Source organism: Enhydra lutris, unplaced genomic scaffold (genome assembly GCF_002288905.1).
Source record: "Enhydra lutris kenyoni isolate GAN:26980312 unplaced genomic scaffold, ASM228890v2 scaffoldscaffold65, whole genome shotgun sequence".
NCBI classification, from domain to species: Eukaryota; Metazoa; Chordata; class Mammalia; order Carnivora; family Mustelidae; genus Enhydra; species Enhydra lutris.
In genome coordinates, this window is record NW_019154149.1 from 2,309,788 (window position 1) to 2,317,929 (window position 8,142).

Genomic DNA, 8,142 nt, shown 5'->3' on the forward strand with positions numbered 1-8,142 from the left:
GAGCTACCCTATGACCCAGGAATTGCACTACTGGGTATTTACCCTAAAGATACAAACATAGTGATCCGAAGGGGCATGTGCACCTGAATGTTTATAGTAGCAATGTCCACAATAGCCAAACTATGGAAAGAGCCTAGATGTCCATCAACACATGAATGGATAAATAAGATGTGGTATATATATACAATGGAATACTATGCAGCCATCAAAAGAAATGAAATCTTGCCATTTGTGACGACGTGGATGGAACTAGAGGGTATCATGCTTAGCGAAATAAGTCAATCAGAGAAAGACAACTATCATATGATCTCCCTGATATGAGGAAGTGGAGATGCAACATGGGCGGTTTGGGGGGTAGGAAAAGAATAAATGAAACAAGAGGGGATTGGGAGGGAGACAAACCATCAGAGACTCTTAATGTCACAAAACAAATTGAGGGTTGCTGGGGGGAGGGGGATAGGGAGAGGGTGGTGGGGTTATGGACATTGGGGAGGGTATGTGCTATGGTGAGTGCTGTGAAGTGTGTAAACCTGGAGATTCACAGACCTGTACCCCTGGGGCTAAAAATACATTATATGTTTATTAAAAAATTTAAAATTTTTTAAAAAAGAAAGTAGTGGTAATTTTTTATTATTTTTCAGGTCTATAACCAGGCATCAACCATAGACTATGGTATAAATAAGAGACTCATTAAATTTTGATTATATGGGGGCACCTGGGTGGCTCAGTGAGTTAAGCCTCTGCCTTCAGCTCAGGTCATGATCCCAGGGTCCTGGGATTGAGCCCCACATTGGGCTCTCTGCTCAGCGGGGAGCCTACTTCCTCCTCTCTCTCTGCCTGCCTCTCTGCCTACTTGTGATCTCTGTCAAATAAATAAATAAAATCTTTTTAAAAATGTTGGTTATATGAAGAAATACAATTGTAAAAGAAGAAGAAGAAGAAGAAGAAGAAGAAGAAGAAGAAGGTGGTGGTGGTGGCGGCAGCGAATTTAGACCTCATTTTAAAATTGGATCTAGGGGCGCCTGGGTGGCTCAGTGGGTTAGGCTGCTGCCTTCGGCTCGGGTCGTGATCTCAGGGTCCTAGGATCGAGTCCCGCATCGGGCTCTCTGCTCGGCGGGGAGCCTGCTTCCCTCTCTCTCTCTCTCTCTCTGCCTGCCTCTCTGTCTACTTGTGATCTCTCTCTGTCAAATAAATAAATAAAATAAAAAATCTTAAAATTGGATCTACTATCATTCCACTTCAATTTTCCTATACTCTTCCTCATGGTTTTCTCCACATTCAAATAATATAGATCTCCTTTGGTTGTGTCTCCAGCACCCAACCTATATTTTAAGTTCTTTCTATTAGGAACTATAATTTTAGCTCCTATTTTTAAATAAATTCATTCCTTCTCACATAATGGAAACTTTGGTGATAGACTGGCCATTTTGCCAGTAATTTTATGTGTTTCTGTTGTGTTTTAAATGTAATTCAATAAGAGCATGAGACAGGTTGAAATTTTGATACCTAGGTATCAAAAATCATGTTGATACCTAAAACAAAGATCATGCTTATACCTAAATACTAGCAACATTCAAACAGCAGTGAGTTACTGGAGAAAACAAGCACACTGGTAGAAAAACATTGTCATTACTTCTTTAGAGTTCATAACATATTTTCCATGGCATTTCATTCCCAAAAAAAACACATTGGCCTTTTTATACTGTACATTTGTGCTTGCTGTCCTGTTCAGTCATACTGTATAGCCAGGATCCTTTAACTTCTTCTCTTGGTTTCCAACAATGCCAAGAATCTCAAATTATTCCAAAATATGCTATTAGTACCAAGTAATCATCATACCTGCCTCACTTGGAATTGTTTGAAGTGACAAGCCTACTGCCAGAAAGGAGAGTAAAAGTTTTTTAATCATTTTATAAACCTAATGAATTGGAAGCAAAGTTCCTTACTTGAATATCTGAAGACCACAGTCTATATAAAATAACTGTTTTTAGCCTTCACAATTTCATTAAAGTCTAAATGACAATCTGAGAGCAATTTAAAAAAAACTATTTTCTTTCATTTTATATATATTTTGATTTAATTCCTTAAAGAATTCAGATGTATCTCACTTCCAAATTGAATGTAGTTTATGTATTTGAATCCCTGCCATGAAGACTACTCTGAGTTTCCTAAAAATATAAATCCCTAGGTGCTTTACTCCAGAGGCATAAGATAATAAGATGGTAGATTGAATTTACACATCTAATTTCACTTCCTCAGAAAACTCCACCCGGATCCACAAGGACAGAGAGAACAGGAGTGACTTAAAGAGCAACAACATTTTAGAAGTTAGAAAGCAAATGAACCAGTGATAATTGGCTTAGAACTAAGAAAGCTGAATCTCAAGCAGGACTTAGGAAAAGTGAGAACGATATTTATATTACAGAATCCTTACAGATTCAGGAAATATTCACAGTAGGTACTTATTGTGTATGAAAGAGAGATGCTAAAATAAAGAGAAAGGTATAAAGTGTTGAAAAATATTCAGATTTCTAGATCCCTTATCCAGTCTATGTCCCTATGGAATGGTCTCTGTCCCACTCCAGCAGATACCTGCAGGTTTACTCTCTGGAAATACAAAGCACAGTTGAGGGTATGTGAACTAAAAAACAAGGATGTTAAATGACCATTAACCATGTGGACACCAAATGCTGAAAATTCCTGGCTCTCCTTCCTTAATTCTCACTGAGTGTTGCTCCATCTCCAGCAGCCAGCCAAATCCTTACCAATCCAGAAAGGGGATAATAAAACTCTTCTCAATGAAATTTGATCAAAGAAGAATGATATAAAGATATAAAAATGTTCCATTCTTTAGTAACAAAAACAGCATCTAAATAATTTTACAATAAAATTCAATGTCAACCAGATTCACACACTCAGAAACTCCAAACATCATTTTATTCCTTTATCCTTAATTGTGAGCAGATACTCAAGGGTTATCAGACATCTGAGGAAAACTTCAAGCAAGGAAAATGAAGAATAACAGAAACAAAACATACATTGGAAAAAACAGAGACTACAGTAGGGAAAGAAAACTTCAAAACACTCTTAGCATTACCATAATCAAAGAAAGAAGACTAGGTACTACCTATATCACATTTCCATGGGTGGGGAACTTTAGGATTTGCAAAGGCCGAATGCCTTATCAATATACCACAGAAAGTGATTTATGAAAATATATTTTTTATGTTTTTATATAAAAATATTTCATATCTTAATCATTGAAATGTAATAGTGATTTATAATACAACATTTAATAATTTCCCATTACATAGCTTTTTTTCACATCCTATTTTAACCCCCAGTATTTACTTCATGAGTTTTATTCAAATACATTTGTCATGTGAAAAGACATGCAGGTTGGGGATGGTGGATGAAGAAACAGAGAGGGAGAGAGGAAAGAAGGGAATGGAATAAGAAGGAAAGATTTCACTATAATGCCTGGAATGTGGTTATTTTTCTATAAACACTGGAACAATACTGTGCACATGCTATGCAGCTGGTTTACTCCCACATCACCTCCAGATATCTAAATCTATAGATATATAAATCTATATCTAAATATCTAAATTTATAGATATAGGCAGGCAATTTTAAAACTTACCTCTGGACACCACAAGCAATGCTGTAGGGAGAATTAATTTTTTGCAAAATGTAATCTCCGTTTTTCAATGTAAGATTCATATTTATCTAACAGCATTTTGTGTATTCATTTTTTTCCACTGTGCACTTCATTAAAACTCTAGGTAATCCCATGCTTTAAAAATGTATGTATAACCAGTCCATCATATACTTTGGTTCCTGCTATTGCCAGTCCTCTTAAAAATATCCTTTTTTTATGGCAAACCTAGCAGGTTTTTGTTAAGTCTTCATGTAGTAACTAAAAATTACCAAGTAGGCAAACATCAGTTGCATTGACTTGAGATTTGACTTATAAAAAGTGAAAATAAAATGAAATACTGAGTATTTTGGAAAAAGAAAAAAATCTGTGACCAGTGGTAATGGTAGGAGGGTAATAATAGTTTTACCAGATAATGAGGTATTATGATATGTAAGTTATAAGCAAGAGCGCTAGAGTCTGGGAGACTGCATCTAAATCTCAACTCTATCACTTACATAGTAGTGCGAACCTGGGCAGGTTACTGAACTTCTCTGAAATTCAGTGTTCTAATCTTTAACATAATGGGTCAGTAAACATTTTCTGTAAAAATCAAGTAGTAAATATTTTAGGCTTTCCAGACTATATAGGTCTCTGTTTTTAGCACAAAAGCAACCACAGACACTATATAAATGAATGGATATGACTATGTTCCACTAAAATTGTATTTGTAAAAATAAACAGCTGTGATCTATATTTGATCCCACATGGTTTGCTAGCCTGTAAATCACAGTGGTTTGTTGTATACATAGATGTGTGCATGTATATAATACATATGTAACATGTTACATAATATATTAACATATGTATTGATAATAGTATATATAACATATATGTACATGTACACACTTTAGTGATTGTCATCAAGAAAAAAAGAATTCAAGCAAGAATGTAAAATACCAACATCTAAAACACATATAAAAGAGATTTAAAATAAAGGATTACTGTGAACTAAGAAGTTTGGAAAATACAGTCTAATGGACGATTTCTTCAGAATTATACAATAACAGTTTTCACACACAAAATTGCAAAAAAGGAAGGAAAACCAGAATAATTGACCCAAAGAAATATAAAATTAATAACTATATTCTATAAATCTTACTTGGTCCCTATTACAATATATAATAAAGCAGAGTTCATTCTAACAGTTGTTTACAAATGGGGGCAAAACCCTGACAATCTAGCTCAGCAACACAACCTGAAAGGAATTTAATTATGATACAAACAATAAGAAAATCAAATATGATAATATATTATTGACTCTAAAGGAAATTGTTTTCATTGATTTTTTTAAATACATTATTTAAAATTATTTTTGCCAGGCTTAGGTTTATATTTAGTAAGACAAATCTCTCATATCCTAAAATTGCTTTACCAGGGAGAGAGTACATATTTTTTTCACCAGTAATAAGAAATATTAATCATTCCATCGTGTCATTTCTAAAGTTGCATATTGACTCGATTTCTTGGCACTACCTGCAAAGAGGATATTTCACTTATAAATATTTCGCTATTAGAAGCTCTTATGGGATCTGAAAAGTTAGTTCAGGTTCCAAAAAGACCTAATTGCAAATATTGGGTTAGGTAACATCAACATTTCTAAATATTCCTTCTTTGTAGCAATCCCATTTCATACTGGTTTCCAGAACACATTATTTACTAGGTTACTTTATCTTAAAATCTCTGGGGAGTAACTCATGTCAGTTTTCTGTATGCAAATATTTATTGAGTACGTACTCGGTGCTTAGTTTTGAATGACGATTGAAAAATTATAAAACAGCATAATTTGACACAAGTTTTTAGTAGGAAATATTAGGAAAACATTTTAAGCAGAACACGCAGAAATATAGCAAGATCTTTGTAGTTTATTTGTGAATTAATGATGTTAAATCTTCTACAAAACTTTTCTATGCTTTATATTACTTCTTATGAATTTACATTTAGAATCCATGTTACTGCTTTATAATATAGATGGAATTTACACTCATAAATAAGTCTTATGCAGTGTGAAAATAAGTAAATGACCCTCCTAAAAATAAAACACAAGGATGACTTAAATGAACTTTCAATTTCATGGCCCAAAGTGACAGCTGGGACAGGAAGTTGAGCCTCAAGAGTGATGGAATTCTACCCTTTGTCCCCATCTCTATTTAAAGAAAGGTTCTTCCTTTGAGAAATCAGAATAATGCCTGAAGGAAAAATACATTGATAATACTGGAAATGTTTGACTAGTGATGTTATTTCAGAGAATGGTATAGTTATTTATAGTGCTCAACAGTGATGCATTCATTGGAAGTGATTTTATTTTCTTAATTTTCAACTTACTTATTGCCTCTAATTACAACGTTTAACTGTGTGTTGTAACATGCAGGAATACACAGATAAATGAAACCCAAACTCTGCCCTCAAAAAGCTCATGGGTGGGCAATATTATCTCTGTTAAAGAACTAGATAATAAGTAATTTTGGCTTTGTGTGCCATATGGTCTTTATCACAACTACTCAATTCTGCCTATGAAGCATGAAATTAGCCATAGAAAATAGATCCAGAAATGTGTATATGGTTTTTCATTTGTTTGTTTTTGCCTAATCAGGCAGCCAAGCTGAATTTGGTCCACAGGCCATCATTTACTGACTACTGATCTAGCATCAGAACATACAGGTAACAATCTGGAAGAAATGGATGCATTCCTAGAGACATATAAACTACCAAAACTGAACCAAGAGGAAATAGAAAACCTAAACAGACCCATAACCAGTAACGAGATTGAAGCAGTCCTCAAAAATCTTCCAACAAACAACAGTCCAGGGCCAGATGGCTTCCCAGGGAAATTCTACCAAACATTTAATGAAGAATTAATACCTAAACTCATGAAACTGTTCCAAAAAATAGAAATGGAAGGAAAACTTCCAAACTCATTTGATGAGGCCAACATTACCTTGATCCCAAAACCAGATGAAGATCCCATCAAAAAGGAGAATTACAGACCAATATCCCTGAGGAAAATGGATGCAAAAATTCTCACCAAAATACTAGCCAATAGGATCCAACAGTACATTAAAAGGATTATTCACCACAATCAAGTGGGATTTATTCCTGGGCTGCAAAGCTGCTTCATATCCACAAATCATTGTGATACAATACATTAATAAAAGAAAGAACAAGAACCATATGATACTCTCAATAGATGCAGGAAAAGCATTTGACAAAGTACAGCATCCCTTCCTGATCAAAACTCTCCACAGTGTAGGGATAGAGTATAACTACCTCAATATCACAAAAGCCATCTATGAAAAACCCACAGTGAATATCATTCTCAAAGGGGAAAAACTGACAGCTTTCCACAAAGGTCAGGAACACAGCAGAGATGTCCACTATCACCACTGCTATTCAACACAGTACTAGAAGTCCTAGCCTCAGCAATCAGACAACAAAAAGAAAAGGCATCTGAATCAGCAAAGAAGAAGTCAAATTCTCACTCTTTGCAGATGATATGATACTTTATGTGGAAAACGCAAAAGACTCCACTCCAAAACTGCTAGAACTCATACAGGAATTCAGTAAAGTGTCAGGATATAAAATCAATGCACAGAAATCAGTTGCATTTCTATACACCAACAGCAAGACAGAAGAAAGAGAAATTAAGGACTCAATCCCATTTACAATTACACCCACAATCATAAGATACCTAGGAATAAACCTCACCCATGAGGCAAAGAATCTGTACTCAGAAAACTACAGAGTACACATGAAAGCGACTGAGGAAGACACAAAGAAATGGAAAAACGTTCTCTGCTCGTGGATTGGAAGAAAAAATATTGTGAAAATGTCTACACCACCTAGAACAATCTACACATTTAATGCAATTCCTTATCAAAATACCATCAACTTTTTTCAAAGAAATGGAACAAATAATCTTAAAATTTATATGGAACCGGTAGAGACCCTGAATAGCCAGAGGAATGTTGAAAACAAAAACCAAAGTTGGCGTCATCGCAATTCCAGACTCTATTACAAAGCTCTCATCATCAAGACAGTATGGTACTGACACAAAAACAGACACATATATCAATGGAACAGAAGAGAGAGCCCAGAAATGGACCCTCAACTCTATGGCCAACTAATCGTCGACAAAGCAGGAAAGAATGTCCAGTGGAAAAAATACTGTCTCTTCAACAAATGTTGTTGCGAAAATTGGACAGCCACATGCAGAAGAATGAAAATGGACCATTTCCTTATACCACCTACAAAAATGGACTCAAAATGAATGAAAGACCTCAATGTGAGACAGGAATCCATCAAAATCATTGACGAGAACATAGGCAGCAACTTCTTCGACCTCAGCCACATCAACTTCTTCCTAGAAACACCACCGAAGGTAAGGGAAGTAAGGGCAAAAAGGAACTATTGGGACTTCATCAAGATCAAAAGCTTTTGCACAGCAA